This window comes from Peromyscus californicus, unplaced genomic scaffold (genome assembly GCF_007827085.1).
Source record: "Peromyscus californicus insignis strain IS unplaced genomic scaffold, ASM782708v3 Scaffold_3__1_contigs__length_106647218, whole genome shotgun sequence".
Lineage (NCBI taxonomy): Eukaryota > Metazoa > Chordata > Mammalia > Rodentia > Cricetidae > Peromyscus > Peromyscus californicus.
The window spans coordinates 71,359,857-71,380,364 of record NW_026294551.1 but is presented as its reverse complement, the minus strand read 5'-3'; the positions used below and the strand labels follow the sequence as shown (position 1 = coordinate 71,380,364).

Here is a 20,508-nt window from a genome sequence, read left to right as displayed (position 1 = left end):
TGAATGTCTTGGCGAGTGTATATGGCGTCCCCCGCCCCCTCATATTTAAAAGAGAGAAAGTGAGAGAGAAACAGGATACAAGATGAAGTAGGACATAAGTTGCTGCTCACACATGTCTGCTCGGTTTGTGCGAGGGGCAGGGAGGGGAGGGGAAGAGAAAGGAAGCCTGAGAGGAGATGCGCTGTGGGGGCTGAAGGAAGGAAAAGGGTACTCGTACGTATGCATTTGTGTCTGCCCGTCATCTGCACATGCCCACACGAACCTACGGCCACGTCTCTGGAGTCCCCATCTTTTGTGCTATTTCTCCAGACAACCTAAAAATAATTTCCGTCTAGCTTCGGATTTGATGCACAGGATGCTTGCCTAGCATTATACACTTTTCTACCCACATTTTAATCTAAGATCAACATCCAGTTCAAGTGAGTCTGCATTATTTATGCATAGTGGGCAAATGGCAGCCCAGAGCAGCCTGGAGTAAGTCTATAGAAGAATGGTCCTGCCAGGGTTGGTGGGGGGCATCTCTGTAATCCTAGTGCTTGGGAGGTTGAGGCAGGATGGTTGCTGTGAGTCTGAGGTCAGCATGGCTTACATAGCAAGTCCCCTGTGTCAAAAAAGAAGGAAAGAACGGTCCTTATGAAGATGAGAAAGCGTGCATGGGTTGATGATGACGGTATGAAAGAGGGCCCTGGGGTCAGCAAAAGGTTCAGGAGGAAAAGGCACTTTAAAAAAAAATTCATCTATTTATTTTACATCCTGGCCACAGCCTCCCCCACATCCTCCCCTCCCAGGCCCTCTCCCCATTGCCTCCCCCCACTCCCACCCCTAATCTCCTCCTCTTCTGTCTCCATCCAGAAAAGGGCAGGTCTCCCATGAGCATCAACAAAACATGGCATATCAAGTTGCCACGAGACTAAGCACCTCTCCGTGTGTTAAGGCTGGGCAAGGTGATCCAGTATGAGGAGTAGGGTCCCAAAAGCCAGGAAGAGTCAGAGACAGCCCCTGTTCCCACTGTTAGGAGTCCCACAAGAGGACCAAGCTACATAACTGTAACGTATATGCAGAGTGCCTAGGTCAGTCCCATGCAGGCTCCCTGGTTGTCTGTGAGCCCCTATGAGTCCAGGTTAGTTGATTGTGTGAGCCTTCCCATGGTGTCCTTGACGCTTCTGGATCCAACACTCCTTTCTCCTCCTCCTCAGGATTCCTGAACTCCGCCCACTGTTTGGCTGCGGGTCTCTGCATCTGCCTCCATCAGTTGCTGGATGGTGCCTCTCTGATGACAGTTGGACCAGGCACCAATCTGGTCACAGGAGGTGGCCAGGCCAGTTCAGGCTACTTATCCACTATTGCTAGGAGTCTAAGCTGGGCTCCTCCCCGTAGACCCCTGGGAGATTCCCCTGTGCCAGGCTTCCACCCGACCCGAAATGCCCCCCCAGGAGTCCCCCTCAGCACTCTCCTCTTCCACGCCACCCCCAACCTGATTGCTCATAGTCCCATCCCCACCTGCCCTCAGTCCACTCATGAAATCTCTTCTATTCCCCATTTTCAGGGAGATCTGGGTATCCCCCCATGAACTCTCCTTGTTACCTAGTCTCTCTGAGTCTGTGGATTATAGCATAATTATCCTTTATTTTACAGCTAATATCCACTTATGAGTGAGTACATACCATGTTTGTCTTTCTGGGTCTGGGTTACCTCACTCAGCATCATTTTTTTTCTAGCTCCATCCATTTGCCTGCAACTTTTCTGATGTCCTTGTTTTTTAACAGCTGAGTAATACTCCATTGTGCATATGTACCACATTTTCTTTATCCATTCCTTGGTTGAGCTCAGGACATCTAGGTTGTTTCCAGGTTCTGGCTATTACAAATAATGCTGCTATGACCATAGTCAAGCAAGTGTCCTTGTGGTAGGATTGAGCATCCTTTGGGTATATGCCCAAGAGTGGTATAGTTGGGTCTTGTGGTAGATTGATTCACAGTTTTCTGAGAAACTGCCACACTGACTTCCAAAGTGGCTGTATAAGTCTGCACTCCCACCAGCAGTGGAGGAGTGTTCCCCTTGCTCCACATCCTCTCCAACATAAGCTGTCACTTGTGTTTTTGATCTGAGCCATTCTGACAGGTGTAAGGTAGAATTTCAGAGTTGTTTTGACTTACACTTCCCTGATGGCTAAGGATGTTGAACATCTCCTTAAGTGTTTCTCGGCCATTTGAGATTCTTCTGTTGAGAATTCTTTGCTTATCTGTATCCATTTTTTAATAAGATTATTTGATTTGTTGATATCTAGTTTCTTTAGTTCTTTATATATTTTGGAGATCAGCCCTCTGTCAGATGTAGGGTTGGTGAAGATCTTTTTTCCTTTCTATAGGTTGCCGTTTGTCCTATTGACAGTGTCCTTTGGAAAAGGCACCTTTTTTAAAGATTTAATTTTTACTTGGCATGCATGAGTGTTCTGATTGTACATGTACCACATGTGTGCCTGATGCTCAAGGAGGCTAGAAGATGAAATTGGATCCGCTGAACTGGAGTTATGAATGAGTGTGAGCCACCATGTGGGTGCTGGGAGCTGAATTCAGGTCTTCTGCAAGAGCAGCTAGTGCTCTTAACTCCTGAGCCATATTTCCAGCCCCTCAGCTGACTTTTTAAAAGTCTGCTTATTGGATGACTGAAGGGTAAGGATATAAGTGTCAGATTAAGAGAAAGATCAGAGGGTGTGATCCACTGTGGATATGTGATAAAGGGAAGGAAGACATCAGTTGTGGCCTGGTGGTGAGTTGTTAGATTATGGTTACATCTAAATAGATAGGGAATAGATAAAGAGGGTGGGAGAAACACAATGCCCACCCCATTGTCTTCAATGGACTTCCCAGAAACTGTGAAGCATGTTTCCTTATTTATGGGGCAAAAGAGACCCTGCAGAGATCCTTAAATTAAGGACATGGCTCCACAGTTAAGACCATTGCCACTGTTGCAGAGGACTCAAGTTCAGTTCCCAGCACCCATGTTGGGTGTCTCACAACTATCTGTAACTCCAGCTCCCAGGTATCTGGCGCCCTCTTCTGGCTTCTGCGGGCACCACACACACTTGTGTATCCACACACGTACACATAAGTAAAAATGAAATATAACTGTTAAAAATTAAGGAGTTTAGTCTGGGCAGTGGTAGTACATACCTTTAATCCCAGCACTCAGGAGGCAGAGGCAGGTGGATCTCTGTGAGTCTGAGGCCAGCCTGGTCTACAGAGTGAGATCTAGGACAGCCAGGGCTACATGGAGAAACCCTGTCTCAAAAACAAACAAACAAACAAACAAACAAACAAACAAACAAGAATAGGGAGCTTGCCATGGTTGGTTACTCTGGATTGTCCAGGTGAAGTCCCTTCTAGTCCCATGCCTATCCTGACCTCTTTTGCAGCCCCGCTCCTGCCTCCCTGTGTTCGCTTCAGTTCCTGATCCTGCCAAGTGCATTCCTACCTCAGGAACTTTGAACTTGCTCTTTCCTCTGTCTGCTCTTTTCATCACTCAGTCTCAGTCCAAATGCGAGCTGGCTCTCTGCTTCCAGATTTTTGTCCTGGAGCTTTGAGTACACTCTGTTCTGAAGGACTGGGTTGGGGCAACAGGATGCAAGCTCCTAGCCTGAGCCGGCTGGCATCCTCCCCAGCCCAAGTCCCGCCCAAGGTTGCGGGATGGAGCAGTGAGCATGAGTCATCGGCCACAGACACAGTCCCCTTGTTGGAGGGACCTGAGTAGTTATGTTGTGGCTAACTCCAAGAGCCAAGGGCTCGGTTGAAAGGGGAGGTTAGGAATTTCCCCAAGTTCCTCAGAATCACACAGGTCCAGGAGGAAGCCGGAGAGTGGAATAGCTGAGGATGGCTTGTGTAGATGATGCTGGAAGCTGAGGACTGCCATGCCTCCAGTCCTCATGTGGACAATGCAAGAAGCTCTCTGAGGACTGTTGTGTCCCTAACCCAAGCTTAAGCAGGCAATGCAGGTGTAGATGGCGCTTCCAGTGGTCTCACAGGGCTCACTATCCATTTAACCACCTACTGTGTGCTGGGCATCACATGACTTACCGTAGGTCAGATCCTACAGTCCGAGAGCCTGCAATCTGTACAAGGAGAGCTACTGACCTACCAAGTCTACAGCTTTACTGAGGACGGAAGGGCTCAGAGTTGGGAGGCATGGGCGCGGTTGTGGGGCAGGTGATGATGGGCAGCAAGAGGACCTGCTAAAGAGGCGGGGTAGCGGTGCTCTGCAGAAAGGCGAGCCAGCTGGGGTGCATTACCTTCTTAAGGATGATGTAACAAAGTACCACGGAAAGGATGAGTTAGTCACAGAAATTTATTCTCCTGCTCTGGAGTCTGGAAGCCAGAAATCAGTGTTGACAAGACCTCTTCCTTCAAATGCCTGACTCAGGGGAGGATGCTTCTGCCTCTCCCCGCTTCTGGTTGCTTCAAGCATTCTTTGGCTTGTGGCCACATCTCTGTGGTTTCTGCCTTCATCATCACATGGCTGTCTTTCCTCCATGTTTGCTTGTGTGCCTCTGTGTCTTTACATGCCTTTTCCTCTTCTTCTTGTGTGTATACCTAAATCCTCCTCATCTCTTCCATCTTTCTCCCTCCTCCTTCCCTCTTCCTCTTCTCCCACCTCATGGCCTCTTTGCCTCCTCTTCCCCTCCCCTTCTTCTCTCTCCCTCCTCATCTGCTTTTTGTTTTCTTGTTTTTGTTTTTGTTTTTCAGTAGACTGGACTTCACTCTGTAACTCAAGCTAGCCTTGAACTTACTACATATACTGTATAGCCCAGGTTGCCCTTAAACTCACAATCCTCCGGCCTCAGACTTCTGAGTGCTGGGATAACAGGTGTACTGTCCCACTAGAGCCAGCTTCAAATTTCCCTGTTTTTATAAAGGTTCCAGTCATACTAGATAGGGACTCACTTCTCTAGTGATCTAATTCAACTGCATTAAATTGGCCAAGACCCTGCTCCACATAAGGTCACCTTGCAGGTACCCGTGGTTAGACTTCAGTACATCTTCTTGCAGGCTGGGACACCGGAACACACTTGAGCAAAAGCAGTGAGCAAAGGCTTGGAAGGAGAGAGCTCAGGGCCAGATGGCTGGCTATTTTCTATTCCTCCACAACTTAAAAAACACATGTGTCCCAGGCTGGCCTCACACTCACCATCCTCCTGCCTCAGCCTTAGTCCTGGCACTCACCATCGTATCTGGCTTGGCAGAGTTCCTTTCTCAATTGGCAACCTGTCTCTTCAGGGAACACCTCTGCCGTTGACGTTGCTGTGTGGGCGCCCGCCTCTGGTGTAGTCTACTTGGTCTACGGCACAGTGCTCCGGTGGGCATCTTTCTAGTCCTTGCAGCCACCTCTGAGCCCCAGGTCAAGCTTGGCCTCAGAAGCCTTGAATCTGGTCCCTTAGCCAGATCCCAATCATCTCTCCCTGTCCCCACTAGACTTCCTACCTGGGCTTGATGTCTTTATCACACGGAGGCTAAGCTCCTGACTGTTGGGTGGGTTTTCTTGTTCTAGATCCCACTGTATCCCTTCTAGGATCTCCTTCCTGCCACTCAGAGCCCCCACAGAGTCCCCATGGCCCCACCTAGGCCAGGCCTGCAGTGGATTACAACCCAGATGAAGGACCCCTGACCCAACCATCTCCCTTACCTGCCTGTCAGGGTTACCCCCACGAAGGCTTGTGCCCTGGGAGTAACTGGGCATCTTCCCTTTAGGAGCCCGACAGGCTATGCACAGCAGGTTCAGATCCTCCAGGAGAATTGTCACCCACGCTTGGGATGGGCTAGTCTGCCAGGCTTTGTCCAGAGTCAGCTGGCTATGAGGTGAGGGAAGCTGGGCAGCCCTGGTTGACAGCTGGAGAGGTCTCAGGCCTCCTTGTGTATGCCTGAAGCTCTGGGGCTTCCCCTCCCTCCAGCCCGCTTTCCTCATCTGCACCATCCTGGCTAGGGCACAGCCCTCATGCACTCCCGGCCTCTGGCTGTTAGTGGCCTTTGGACTGGGGAAGTAGCGCTTCTGGGGCCCCATGCCAGGCTGGCACTCGCAGCAATCAGGGAGAGGCTCAGAACTGTCACTCTGTAGCACCCGCAGGGCAGTCTCCCAGGGCCCTCCACCAGCCAGTCCTGTTCTGCCTTCTCTTGATGAGAGGTGGAGTTCAGAGCTGGACCTGGAAGAGGTCTGGGTAGAGTATAGGACAGACCTGGCTGCAGGCACCATGTGGCCACTTGCCCTCAGCCCATGTGTGTGGTGCTATGGAGTTTGGCCTCCGGGTAGAGGCCCTGGCTACTCCTGTATCCCTGGAGTGGAACACAGTGAGGTGTGCTCACCACCAGACCCCCCAGGGGCCCAAAGACTCATTTAGGAGGGTGAGCCAGCCACATCTAATACAGAACTATTTCAGGTTTCTGAACCGCTAGTCTAGTCTGGGGCTGGCCAAAAATAGCCAGTTAATGGAAGCCGGTGTCTGCAGGAATGGTTAGAGTCCTGAGGCTCTTGTTGTCCTATACAGTCCCAAGTGGGGTGTCGGAGGTTAACCTCAGTTCCTGCTCCCCACTTCTTCCCCTTCTCCACTCTAAGGCATGGCTTGTTCTGACCCCTAGGTGTCCCGAGGCTACTGATACTTCTGGAACTCTGGCCCTCACAGCTCCTAGACAGCAATCACACAGCTACCACAAGCAACATGCTTCTTAGGTGAGTGGCTTCATGGGAGACTTCATGGTGCCTAGGAGAGAAGGAGTTCCCAGGGCTTTGAACCTACGGTGCAGGGGAGAAGCCATCTCTGCAGCTGGCGCGAGCCTGTGAAGGAGGTCAGGCTGAGACAGTTGGGTTGTCTTCTTCAGAACCATTCACCGTGCCCTTCTCCCAGGAAGCACTCTGGTTTAGGGCCTTTTACTCTATCACACAATTCCCAGAGAGACATCTTTTGACCTGTTTCTTGCATCCTTCTCCTGGCCTTTTGACAGGCGTAGATTCTGAGGCCTTGAGTTCAGCCTCTCAGTATCAATCTCAGCTGGGTTTGCATGTCCCCAATGGGGCATGGAGTGGACATACTAGCCTTTCATGGCCTTGGTCCTCTACTAAAGGACTGCTAAACCCTGTAAACCCTGCTGTGCCCTTCGCTGTCTCCTCCCCCTCTAAGCCTGGAGTTTGTGGTCCACCTTGAGTATGGCATCCATGCTAAGACGGGTGAGACAAACAGGGACACCCAAGGCACCACCCTTGGAAGAGCAGGAACAGCTTACTTGGCATCGTTCAAATTGCCTTGCATGCAGTAAGATCTTGCTGTGTGCCAAGTCCTCATCATGGTCTCATCAGAGACCATGGGGACAATCTACTTAATAGGCTGCTTATCTAGGGGTACATTACCCCAGCCCAGCCAATACAACCTCTTCTTAACTCATTATATAGCTGAGGATGACCTTGAATTCCACATCTTGAGTGCTGGGGTTACAGGGGTGCATCACCATGGTTTATGGACTGAACCCAACCAAACAGTCTACCAACTGATCTATAATCCCCAGTCTCCCAGACATTGAACCGTTTTTTATTCACTTATTTTTATCCCTTGTGTGTGTAATGTGTGTGCATGTTGATGTGTGTTGAGTGCAGGTATGCATGTGCCATGCTGTGGTGTGTGTGTGTGTGTGTGTGTGTGTGTGTGTGTGTGTGTGTGTGTGTTTCAGAGGACAATTGTGGGTGACAGTCCTCCTGGGCTATCTGGTCTACCCACTTCCAGGGACTCTCCTGTCTCTGTGTGTCTGACTCTGTTGTTACAATTCCTTCCCTTGGGAAGATGTCAACAAGGTCTACCCCTCCCCGTAAGGTTCCAATGACAGCCAGCCAGAGTTCACTCCGTGGAACCGGTGAGTTTTGGGGCTTCCTTATTGAGAGCAGAGGTGAGAGGTCACTTACAGGGGTGCGGATACTCTTCCTGCAACAGGTATCACCTGAAAAGCTTTTGTCCAGCAGGGACGAGTCCCCCTCCCCTGTGATTCCAAGAACTGTGTACTCTAGCCCTCTCCTTGGCCACTTGTGCTTAGGGCAGATTTGCATACAACAGGTGGCTGGGAGCTGCTGGATACTCAAGTGAGCATCTCCTGACCCTCCCCACCCCTCCATGAGCAAATGTCAACAGTCAACAAGCCCCGCTGGAGTGCTCTTTTGCAAGGTGGCACAGGTGAACTCCCCAAGACGGCAGTTGCTAGGCTCCGAGGATTGTTACATGTGACAGCCTCCCACCTCACTGGAGGAGTGCCACAATTACACATTTGGGCTTACCACCTCCGGCTTTATTCAGGTTCTGGGGACCTGAACTCAGGTCCTTGCACTTATGTAGTAAATGCTCTCTCTACCCACTAAGCTACAGCCTCAAATCCCTAAACCACTTTTTGAATTGATTGATTGATTTATAATTAACGTATGTGTATGTGTCTGTGGGCACCACCTTCATGTAGGATTCCCTGAGGCCAGAAGAGGGCGTCAGATTCCCTGGAACTAGAATTAGAGAGGGTTGTGGGTGCTGGGAACTGAACCTGGGTCCTCTACAGGAGCAGCAAGTGCTCTTACACACTGAGCCAACTCTCTGTCGCACCTGTGAGCTCCCTTTCTCAACTTCTTAATGTTTTCCAATGTTCTTGAGCAGTATCAGGAAGAGAACACTCCTCCACGTTTCTATGCTTGAATTCCCTCAAAAACTTACGGCGTCACTTAATCCTGCCCTAAAATGTCATTCTAACACTGAGTTAATGCCGCCCCACCTGGGTAGCTGCGTCAGTGACCCTGTGCAGGTCTCTAACTCTCCCGGCCTCCTTTGCATTACTTGCACAATGTAAACAATGATCACTCTTATCTTAAAAGTCATTGTGAGGATCAAAGGAGATAACCCAGGGCTGGGAATATTGCAGGTGCCCCACCCCCTGCACACACAGTGCAGGGCATGGAGTTCAGGGCCTTACCCATGCTATACACACCCCCTATCCTCAGCCCACAGAGAACGCTTAATGAACAACAGGTTGGGCCTGTGAGATGGCACAGTCAGAAAAGGTGCTTGCAGCCAAGCCTGAAGACCTGTGTTTGATTCCTGGGATCCACGTGGTGAAGGAGAAAACTGACTCCTGCAAGTTGTCCTCTGATCTCCACATGTGTGCATAAAATAAATAAATGAGCTAATAAGACAATAAAAACAATAGGTGCTATGATTATTGTTGTTACTGAGAAGAAGTACCTTAAGCTAGCTTGCCCTGGCTGTTCCCTCCATGCTCCACACACCCCCACCTCCTGACAAAAATCTTTCCCGAGCCTCCTCAGTCTGCACTGTGGTGCATGACAGCTTCTGTCCCCAAGCAAGCTGGTGATAAGGATGTATACTGAAGCATCATTTGTCGCTGCTAAACCTAGGAGTCTCCTGGAACCCGGTGCCCTCTCACTTTGGTCTTGACAAAATGTCAAGAATCAGAATCCTGTGCTAGAAACGAAAGCTAAGGAGCAGAAGGACGAGGGAGTCGTTAAAGGCCACATAGCTGGGGACGAAGCCCGCTTCAACCCGCTCTTCTCACGTGCCTGACACAGTGGCTCTCATTTCGTTAGACTCTCTCGCTCTGGAGCTTTCCTCTCCGGAGAAAGCAGAAAACAAAGTTTGGAGCCAGCCACTGGGCCCGAAGCCTGGACTCTGGGGCCGACCCACACGCCACAGAAACCTTACCGGAGCTGATGATTCAACTTCCTGCCTATTGAGAGAGCCCTGACCACAGAGGTTTCCTTGCTGGGAAGAGCCGGGCAGCTCCCTGCAGAAGACCAGCTGCGATGGGACAGGGCCCCACCATACACTTCAAGGACCACGGACCCGGCAGGGCGGGAGATGGGGGGCAGACCCCAGAGGGTCATACTAGAGCCTTGGCTGTCTTATCTCCCGAAGCCTGGTCCCTCTGGGTTAACAGTTGCCAAATAGGGTGACCAGCTGTTCTGCTTTGCCCGGGACTGCCCTGGCTTTAACACCTAAAATCCCAGATCCGAGGAAATCATCAGCCCGAGGCCAACCGCAGCTGCTGGCCACTGTATTACCACCCATGACTTATGGCTGTGGTGACTGGCACTCTGAGCCTCCGGGCAGAACACTGTAGAATAGAGAGCTGATACACTATGTCCCAAAGGCCACATTGGACCCACTGCCGGCGTATGTATGTATGTACATATTTTTATAGTCTATAAGCTAAGAACAGTTTTTACTTTTCTGTTTTGTTTTTAAGACCAGATCTCACACAACCCAAGCTGATTTGGAACTCATTATATAGCCCAGATGACCTTGGTCTTCCTACCCATGCTGGTCAGTTTTTGTCAACTTGACACAAACCAGAGTCACCTTGGGAAGAAGGAACCTCAGCTGAAGAATTGCCTCCATCAGATTGGCCTGTGGGCATGTCGCTGGATTGTAGGAGAAAGCAGGTTGAGTACGCCATGGAGAGCAAGCCAGTAAGTAGTGTTTCTCCACGGGGTCTGCTTTAGTCTCTGCCTTGGCTTCCCTGTTTGATGGACTGAAATACACCCTTAAGATGAAACAGACCCTTTCCTCCTGGAGCTGCTTTTGGTCAGTGTTTTTATCACAACAATAGAGAAATAAGCTGGGACACTACCTCTGCCTCCCACGTGCTGGGGTTGCAGGTGTGTAGGCCGGGTTTGTGCGGTGCTGGGAGTCAACCCAGCACTGTGAGTGTGCTGGGCAAGAACTCTGCCATCGGGGCTACCGGCTCCAGAGTTTACATTTTTTAAATAACTGGAAACAAACTTGAAAATAATATCTAGCATGTAAAAGTTACATGAGGGGCTGGAAAGATCGCTCAGCATTGAAGAGTTCTTACTGCTAGAGCCCGAGAGAGGGCTCAGTTGTTAAGAGCACTGGCTGCTCTTCCAAAGGTACCTGGTTTGGTTCCCAGCACCCACATGGTGGCTCTTAACCACCTGTAACTCCAGTCCCGGCGGATCTGATGGTCTATTCTGCTGTCCAGTGGTAACATGCACACACGAAGTACACAGACTATGCATGTAGGCAAAACAGCCATACACACACAAAAAAATAAAAATAAAAATAAGGCCGGGCAGTGGCAGTGTACATCTTTAATCCTGCCTTCCTTGGGAGGCAGAGGCAGTCAGATCTCTGTGAGTTTGAGGCCAGCCTGGTCTACACAGCTAGTTCCAGGACTGTCAGGGATACACAGAGAAACCCTGTCTCAAAAACCAAACAAACAAAACAACAAAAATAAAAATAAGAATGCTGCCGGGCGGTGGTGGCACACGCCTTTTTTTTTTTTTTTTTTTTTTTTTTTTTTTACGGTGGCGCACACCTTTAATCCCAGCACTCGGGAGGCAGAGACAGGCGGATCTCTGTGAGTTCGAGGCCAGCCTGGGCTACCAAGTGAGTCCCAGCAAAGGCACAAAGCTACACAGAGAAACCCTGTCTCGAAAAACCAAAAAAAAAAAAAAAAGAATGCTTACTGTTGCTGGGTGTGGTGGCACTCACTTTTAATTCCAGCAAGGGGAGGCAGAAGCAGGCAGATCTTTGTGGTGAGTCTGAGGCTAACCCAGTCTACCAAGCAAGTTCCAAGTCAGCTAGGACTACCTAGTAAGAATCTGTCTCAAAACAAAATCAGAAAGAGTGCTGTCTGCTCTTGTAGAAGACCCAGGTTCGGTTCCCAGCACACACATGGCAGCTCACAACCATCTGTAACTACAGTTCCATGTGATTCAGTGCCATCTTTTGGCCTCCTCAGGCACCAGGCATGTGTGTGGTACACAGACATATATGCAGGCAGAACACTCATACACATAAAAATAAGTATTTTTTTTTTTCGTTACATGAAATTCAAATTTCAGATTTCAGCGCACGGGAATAAAGGACCTAGCCACGCTAGTCATTTGCATATGGTCTCTGCTGCTTCCCCCCACATGAGTGGAGCTCAGTCCCTGAAAGCCAACCTTAGGGACGCATGACCCAGGGAGACTCCCCAGCTGACCCTTCCTGTGAACCAGGCCTACCTGATTCTAGAACAGGGCAGAAGGGTGTGCATGAGAAGAAGCAATGGTAACAGTAAAGAAACGCCAAGGTCAGGCAGGAGAGCCGTTAGGGTAGAGCATGCTGGCACCAAGCAAAGCCAAGGTCAGCAGATGAGCCATAAGGCAAGGACGAGACAACAGTTCCCTCTGTGACTTAGTTTGCCTGTCTGTACAATGGGGTGAAGGGAGACCAGTAGGAAGCCATCCTTCTCTCTGGTCTCATGGTCTAGACTTCTAGGCCAATACGCCTCTCCTCTTCAATAAGCCATCCACCTACAAAGACTGCTGTGTGCCCAATCAGGACCCAAGCTGAGCTCTCTTCAACCCATTGGGTGCATGCCTATATGGCTTGAAAGCAGAAGCTTCATCCTATTCAGACTTCCCACAGGCATCACAAAGAGCCCATGGCACATTTGACACTCTTACTGCCTCTTGCCATTGGAAGGTTCCAAGGGTACCTCTTTCTGTTGCATCCAGTCATGGGGATGGGAGCTATTCACCCTGAAAGCAGGTGCAGATGGGCCGTCGTCCAGCACCTCCTCCCCATCACTGGAAACCTGTCAGGTGCCTAGGCCGCCTGCCCTGAGTGCCTGCAAGCTGAGCTGAGCCAGCAGGAAGTAGACAAGCGCTGAGAGTTCAAACAGCCAAGAGAGCAGCTGGGCTCAGGGCCAAGACAACCCCTCCACCCATCCTGCCTTCACTCGACCACAGGTGCGCTCTCTCTTTATTCTCCACACCCTTCCCCCCCCCCTCCTTTTTCTCCTTTTTTCTTTAGACAGTCTTACTATGCAGCCCAAGCTGCCCGGGAATTCACTAAATAGTCTGGTATAACTTTGAACACATGCTCCTTCGGCCTCCGAAATGCTTTTCCAGAGAGCTAAGGAATAGGTCTATCTCGAAAGTCCTGTGGGGAGCCAACCTCTGCTGAGCCTCCACAGTGACCCACATAGTTTGCTCAGACAAGGCCAGGGCAAGCCCTCTTCTGGCTGCCTAGGGAGCCTCTGATACCTTCAGTATCCTCCTAGGGATGTCGCCCCAGTAGGTCACCTCTCTCTTTTCCTATATCCCCAGAACTCGGCTTGCTGACCTCAGATTTGAATGCTTTGGAGAACCAGGGATCAGCAGAGGCTGAAACACGATGAGATGCACCCCACTGTTTCTGGGCTGTCCCTGGCATTCCTGCGTGGAGTGGCTTGGGCCACACGGACTCTGTGTGTGTGTGGTGTGTGTGTGTGTGTGTGTGTGTGTGTGTGTGTGTGTGTGTGTGTGTTATTTATTTTGTGTATATGTGTATTTTGCCTGCACACATGGCTGTGTACTACCTGTATGTCTGTGTGCCAGAGGAGGGCAGAAGAAGGCATTGAATCCCCTGGGGTTAGATTTATAGGTGGTTGTGAACTGCCATGTAGGTGCTGGAAATCAAACCCAGGTTATCTGGAAGAACAACCAGTGCTCCTAACAGATAAATAAATATAGTGTGTATATGTTTTAAGACAGGGTCTCATGTGGGTACTACGTGTGTGTACTCTCACCCCAGCTTAAATAAACTTAAAAAAGCCAAGCAGTGGTGGCACATGCCTTTAATTTCAGCACTTGGGAGGCAGAAGCAGTTGGATCTCTCTGAGTTCAAGGCCAGCCTGGTCTACAGAACTAGTCTCGAAAGCCAATAGATAAACAAACAAAATAAGAAACATTATTTGCTCAACTGGCCATAGTGGCACACACCTTTAGTCTCAACACTGGGGAGGCAGAGACAGGCAGATCTTTGTGAGTTTGAGGCCAGCCTGGTCTACATAGTGTGTTCCAGGACAGTCAGAGCTACATAGTGAAACCCTATCTCATAAAAACAAACAAAAAGAATTATTTTTTATGTGTATGATATTTTGTTCTCGTGCACCATATATGTGCCTGGTGCCCTCAGAGGTCAGAAAAGGGTGTTGGAGTCCCTGGAACTGGAGTAATGGATGGTTGTGAGCACTATGTAGGTGTTGGGAATTGAACTCAGGTTCTCTGCAAGCACAAATGCTCTTAACCTCTGTGCCGTCTCTCCAGGCCTCTTGAATAAACTTTTTATTGAAGTACAAATTCATACAGAAGTGTACAAATGCTCCAGAACTGCCATCTCCCCTGTGCTCTGTCCCCGTCACATCCCAAGGGCAACCGCTGTTTCGGCCTCTCCCACCACAGATGGGTTTCATCTATTTTTGAACTTTGTCAATGGAATCTTATAGTGTGGGCTATTTTTATGTCTGGCTTCTACTCACTCGTGCTGTGGAGGATAGAATCCTTTGCCCAGTCTCTTGCTATATTGTGTTTTATGGCTGTATCATTGTTTATTTACTCACTCCACTCCTGACGGGAGTCTGAGTTGCTCCTACCTTAGGCTATTACCGTTGCATGTGTTTTTTGGGTTACAGCTGTGCGCCTCTTTGCCAGACACATGTAGTTAGGAATGAACTGTTGGGGAAGAGGGGCTACCCGTATTTAATGTTGGAAGGTGAGTGCTGAACATTTTTGACTGGTTTTCCACAGGGGGCTCTTTGCTTTTATGACAGGCTGGCACTTCAGGTGATATCATCAGACTTGTTTATATTATCAGAGAGGCAACTTCTCAACTATTTCTCCTTTCCTTCCTCCTTTAAAGACAAGGTTTGTTGGTCCTGAATTTGCTGTATAGCTGACGATGACCTTGAACTCCTGATTCTCCTGCCTCCATCTTCTTATTGTCACTATACCCAGTTTATTCGGTGCTGGGGATCAATCCCAGGACCATGTGCACACCAGGCAACCACAACCACAGACCCTTATTTATTTATTTATTTATTTATTTATTTATTTATTCATTCATTCATTCATTTATTTATTTATTATTGGAACAGAGTCTCACTATGTGGCTCTGGCTGTCCTGGAACTCACTTGGTAGACCAGGCTGGCCTGGAACTCACAGAGATCCACCTGCCTCTGCCTTCTAAGGGACCACCATGACCAGCCCTCCACAGACCCTTTTCAAACTTTCATTTCTGGCAAATACCTGCCAAAGTGACATGTGTCTTTTCTTCTGAAGATGTGAACCGCTGTCTTTTCACCCTAGATAGGGCACCACAAACAAACCAAACAAGCCAGTCCACCCAAGCCCAACTTGGTGAACCAATGGGTGAGGGGTCATAGGAGCATGGGCCGTTCAAAAACAGCCACAAGAACATCCAATCCCAGCGTGAGCAATGACTTCAAAGCTGCATCTGTCTTCAGTGAACTTTCTACTCCTTATATACTCTAGCACCTCCCCAAGACCAGGAGCAGCCAAGGAGCAGAAGAGTTGGTGGGAAGAATCCCCCTCTCCTACTGGGGACCAGAAATAGCAGTTACCTGTATTTTTCTGTTGCCATGACTGCAGGGTCAAAGGTATCTGTGCTCTGTGATGGTAAGGGATAGTCATGTGTGCCTAAGGGAAAATCGGTGTGTGCCAATCCCCAAACAGGACTCCAAGATGATGTTCTATGGGATGAGAGCGGGCTAATAAACTCTAGAGATCAGGCCAACTGGGTGCCAGGAACCTGCAGAAAACACATACTGGCAGGCCCTCATCCCTGGAGGCCACTGAGCCCACTCAGGCGACACGGAGGCCCAACCCAGGTCAGAACATTGAGGTTAGACTTCCCGGGAAGCATAGTTTTCTGACTGTGGATAAGAACATGTAGGGTCAGCCAGGCGGTGGTGGTGGTGGCGGTGGCGGCGGCGGCGGCGCACACCTTTAATCCCAGCACTCGGGAGGCAGAGGCAGGCGGATCTCTGTGAGTTCGAGGCCAGCCTGGGCTACAGAGTGAGTTCCAGGAAAGGCGCAAAGCTACACAGAGAAACCCTGTCTCGAAAAACAAAACAAAACAAAACAAAACAAACAAACAAAAAAAAAACATGTAGGGTCAGGCACCCCAATGTTGTCATATAATGCTGTCAGGAAAAGAGGGGTTTCATTTTCAGGTTTTCTACCTATTCCAAGGCTGTTGCCCTGAGGGACTGATGTATAATAGCTAAGGGCTAGGGGTGGGGTTGGTAGGTGGTTTCTAGAGCCAGGAGGAGAAGGTCTTCATCTGGTCCCTTTCTGAGCTGGCTTTAGTCACCAGTTTTTATAAAGGATCAAAGCCTAGGGCTCTGGCACTCCCAACAAGCTGGGCTCGGTCCCTTGTTCCCTGTATGCCACTTAAAGAGATAAGTAGTGATGGAAGGCAGAGAAAAGGGATTTGTTCAATGTGGTTACAGTGGAAAGAGTAGATTAAGGGGTCCAGGGACTCCAAGTCCATCCTTTTGGGCTTACATAGAGAGCAAGAGGTATTTATAACTAAGCAGTCCTGGTCAAGTGTGGCCCTGCCCATCATTGCCCATCACCGTCACAGCTCAAGTGTGCCTTGCAAGGTGGTCCACTAAGTGTGGTGGTTAATTCACCAGCTGCAGAGAGAGCAGCCTTATGCTTCATGGATCATTGTCCTCATCTAGGGGTGGGGTGGGGGCTCTGAGTGTCCTCGGAGTTGTGTGCTTATCTTTGTGGAATTCAGGATGACTCAAAGGAAGGTTCAGGATTACTTCTCACATGGCTTTAACCAAGACAGAATGCAGCAGAGGTGCTGGGCTTTCATGTTTGCCTTGGGGCCTTAAGCCAGGGCTTGGCCTGTAAGCAGGTACTTCTTCTGTGTGCCCGTTTCTCTTCCAACTCAGGGAACCCCAATTTCTTTGCCATTGTCAACACTACAAGCAGGTTTTCACAACACTGGGGCCTGTCCTTCTGTCTGTCTGCCTATAGGAGAGTGGACCTCAGGAATCTTTTTGTTCAGTTGGTTTTTTTTTTTTAAGATTTATTTATTTATTATGTATATAGTATTCTGTTTGCATGTATCCCTGCAGGCCAGAAGAGGGCGCCAGATCTCATTACAAATGGTTGTGAGCCACCATATGGGTGCTGGGAATTGAACTCAGGACCTCTGGAAGAACAGCCAGTGTTCTTAACCTCTGAGCCATCTCTCCAGCCCCCTTGTTTTTGTTTTTGAGACAGAGTCTTACTATGTAGCTCTGGCTGTCCTGGAACTCACTCTGTAGACCAGGTTGACCCCAAACTCACAGAGATCAGCCTGCCTCTGCCTCCCGAGTGCCAGGACTAAAGGAGAGCACCACTACGCCCAGCAAGGGTCTCAGGAATTTTGCTTGGGAAAGGATTCTCTCAGGGTCTCAGCAGAGTTGTCCCTTGGTGTGAGGGGCTGGATTTGAAGCCTGGCACCATGGTTAGCTCATTGTTCTGGGGACCGTGACAAAGGCCAGACAGTTGCCTCGGCCTCTTGGGGTTCTGGATCATTGGTGAGAGGGGCTGGTCTCTCTAGAAACTAACTGAGTTTCTTTTCAGTTAATCAATGTACTAATTTTATGTGTATGAGTGTTTTGTCTGTATGTATGTCAATTATTCATGCCAATGCATCGCGTGTATGCTTAGTGCCTGTGGAGGCCAGAAAAGGACAACAGGTCCCCTGGGACTAGAGTTACAGACAGCTGTGAGTCTCCATGTGAGTGTTTGGAACTGAACCCCTGGTCCTCGGGAAGAAGAGCCGTTGCTCTTGATCAATGAGTCATCTCTCCAGCCCCAAGGAGACTGTCTTTTTACCTTTTTCTTTGTTTACTTTTGTTTGTTTGCTGGTCTCTTTGCAGACTGATGTGCTGAACCTCTGGCTTCTACTTCCTGGACTGAAGTGAGCCTTCTATCCTAGCCTGTGGAGCTGCTGGGATTATTACTGCCTGCTGCCTGTATCCACTGCATGCAGCCAGACCTAGGAGAGATGCGGGCCAAGAATAGCCAGGGACCTCAGTTTGAGTATTACCATGATGCCAGGAGTGTGTGTGTGTGTGTGTGTGTGTGTGTGTGTGTGTGTGTGTGTGTTCAATCTCCCGGGAACTGAATCCAGGGACTTATACATGCTAAGCAATTCCTCCACCACTGAGTTACACTCTCAGCCCACCCCCTTTAAAATTTATTCATTACATTTATTCATTTTGAGTGTGGGGGGGTGCATGTGTGGTGTGTATAAAGGTCAGAGGACAACTTGTGGGATTGGTTCCCTCTTTCCACACTGTGGGTCCTGGAGATCGAACTTCGTCATCTCAAGTCATCAGTCTAGGCAGGAGACACCTTTACCACTGAGAGATCTCTTTTCGGCCTAGCCCTGGGCTTTTTTCCCTCCTCTCCTCTTCCTCCTCCTCCCCTTCCTTTGCCTTCTCCTCTCGCCCTTCTCAGACAGAATCTCAGGATCTCACTGTATAGCTTAGGTTGTCCCCAATCATCCTGCCTCAGCCACTTAAGAGCTAAGATTATAGGTGTGATCCGATTCCAGATGCCAGGAAGGATTTTCTAATAGACATTAAAATAGACCTAGGTTAGTTTTCTCAACTCTATAGGGATAGCATGGCTGAAAATCCTATTACACACACACACACACACACACACACACACACACGTACGCACGCACGCACGCACGCGCACACATACGCACGCACGCACACACACACGCACGCGCGCACACACACGCGCGCACACACACGCGCACACACACACACGCACGCACGCACGCACACACACATGCACACACACACACACACACATGCACACACACACACACACGCACCCACGGGCAGTGTAAAGGCACATGCCATCAAAGCTGACAACCTGAGTTTGATCCTGAAACCCCTGCTGTCTTCTGACCTCTGTACACACATGTTTACACACACGACAGATGAGTAGGTATAATTTTTCATTAGTTTATTTGTTTTGTGCGTGTGGTGCATATGAGCTCATGTGTCCACGTTTACATATGTGCACATGGAGGCCAGTGGTGGACATCAATTATCTTCCTCACTTTCCACCTCGTTTTATTTAATTCATTTTCATTTTCCACTAGTGTGTGTAGGAGAGTGTGCTGTGGAGTGCATGTGGAGGTCGGGGGACAGCTCTGTAGAGCTGGTCCACTCTATCACCTTCACAAGGGTTCTGGGAATCCAACCCCAGCCATCAAGCTTGACAGTAGGTCCACTCAGCCACCACACCAGCCCTCCACCTTAGTTTTTGAGACAGTAGTTTTTTTTTTTTTGTTTTTGTTTTTTTTTTTTTTTTGGTTTTTCGAGACAGGGTTTCTCTGTGTAGCTTTGCGCCTTTCCTGGGACTCACTTGGTAGCCCAGGCTGGCCTCGAACTCACAGAGATCCACCTGGCTCTGCCTCCCGAGTGCTGGGATTAAAGGCGTGCGCCACCACCGCCCGGCGAGACAGTAGTTTTTTCACTGAACCTGGAGCTCATTGATTCAGCTAGACTGGCTGACCCGTGAGCTCCAGGGTCTACCTGTCCCCACCTCGGTGCTGGAGGCACCAATGGGTCCTGCCTTACCCAGCTTTCATATGGACGTTAGGGATCTGAAATCAGGGCCTCGTGCTGGCGAGCCCTTTACCAACTGAGCCATCTCCCCAACCCTGAGTGGTTATTTGTTGTTGTTGGGTTTGTTTGTTTGTTTGTTTGTTTGTTTGTTTTAGACAGAGTTTGGCCAGATCAAGCCAGCCTTAGCTTTGCAGTGACCCTCCACTGGGTCAAGCTCAGGTGGTCGATGGTCTGGCGTGGCTGGCGCTTTGACTTGCTGAACCGACTCCCCTCCCCCAGATGCTGTGGTGGCGGCACACCTGTCAGCAGCTCCAGGATGACACTCTCACACCTTCAAGCCCGGGTGAATGAAGAGCATGCCTTCCTGGCTCTCTAAGTATCTCACAGTCAGACCACAGGGTTTGGTCCAAACCAGCCACTATGCAGCTCTGCATGGTCCATAAGACATCCTGGAGTCCTGATTGAACATAATGCACTCTGCTCCATCCAGAAGGCTATGCACAAGGCAGATTTGGATGATCTGATCTTTTGGACGATGAATGAGATGCTACACAGCTCTGTATGTGGGTAAGGCTCTCTGCATCTCGGCACTGTACACAGGGCCCTCTGCCGCTCAGCACGACAGGTAAGATGCTCTATAGCTCTCCTGGGTGAGGCATGGCTCATGTGTGACTCTCATGCCAGGGAGTTAACCCCATCTGAAGCACTCAGGCTGGAAGTGATGAGAGTAATAGTTGCCCAGGTAAGGAATTGGGATGCTGGGGACCGACTGGAGAGACAGCTCAGCACTAAGAGCATGAACTGCTCTTGCAGAGGACCTGAGTTCCGTTCCCAGCACATGAATGAATCTAGCGGCTCACAACCACCTGTAACTCCAGATCTAGGGGTATCTGATGCTTTTGGCCTTGATGGGTACCTGCCTGTGTGTGTGTGTGTGTGTGTGCGCTCTCTCTCTCTCTCTTTCTCTCTCTCTCTCTCTCTCTCTCTCACACACACACACACACACACACACACACACAATTAAAAAGTAATACAAAC

At 49.6% G+C, this 20,508-nt stretch overlaps 1 long non-coding RNA gene across 1 annotated transcript in view; it reads left to right on the top strand.

Moving 5' to 3' along the window:
* The window catches only part of LOC128122387 (uncharacterized), a 35,090-nt gene extending 14,705 nt beyond the window's left edge, over positions 1–20,385 (top strand). Inside the window, exons 2-4 of the long non-coding RNA XR_008222419.1 lie at positions 6,624–6,714; positions 10,269–10,491; positions 19,750–20,385. This is a non-coding gene — a long non-coding RNA (uncharacterized LOC128122387). The remainder of the gene's footprint in view (positions 1–6,623; positions 6,715–10,268; positions 10,492–19,749) is intronic.
* The last annotated feature ends 123 nt before the right edge of the window (positions 20,386–20,508 follow it).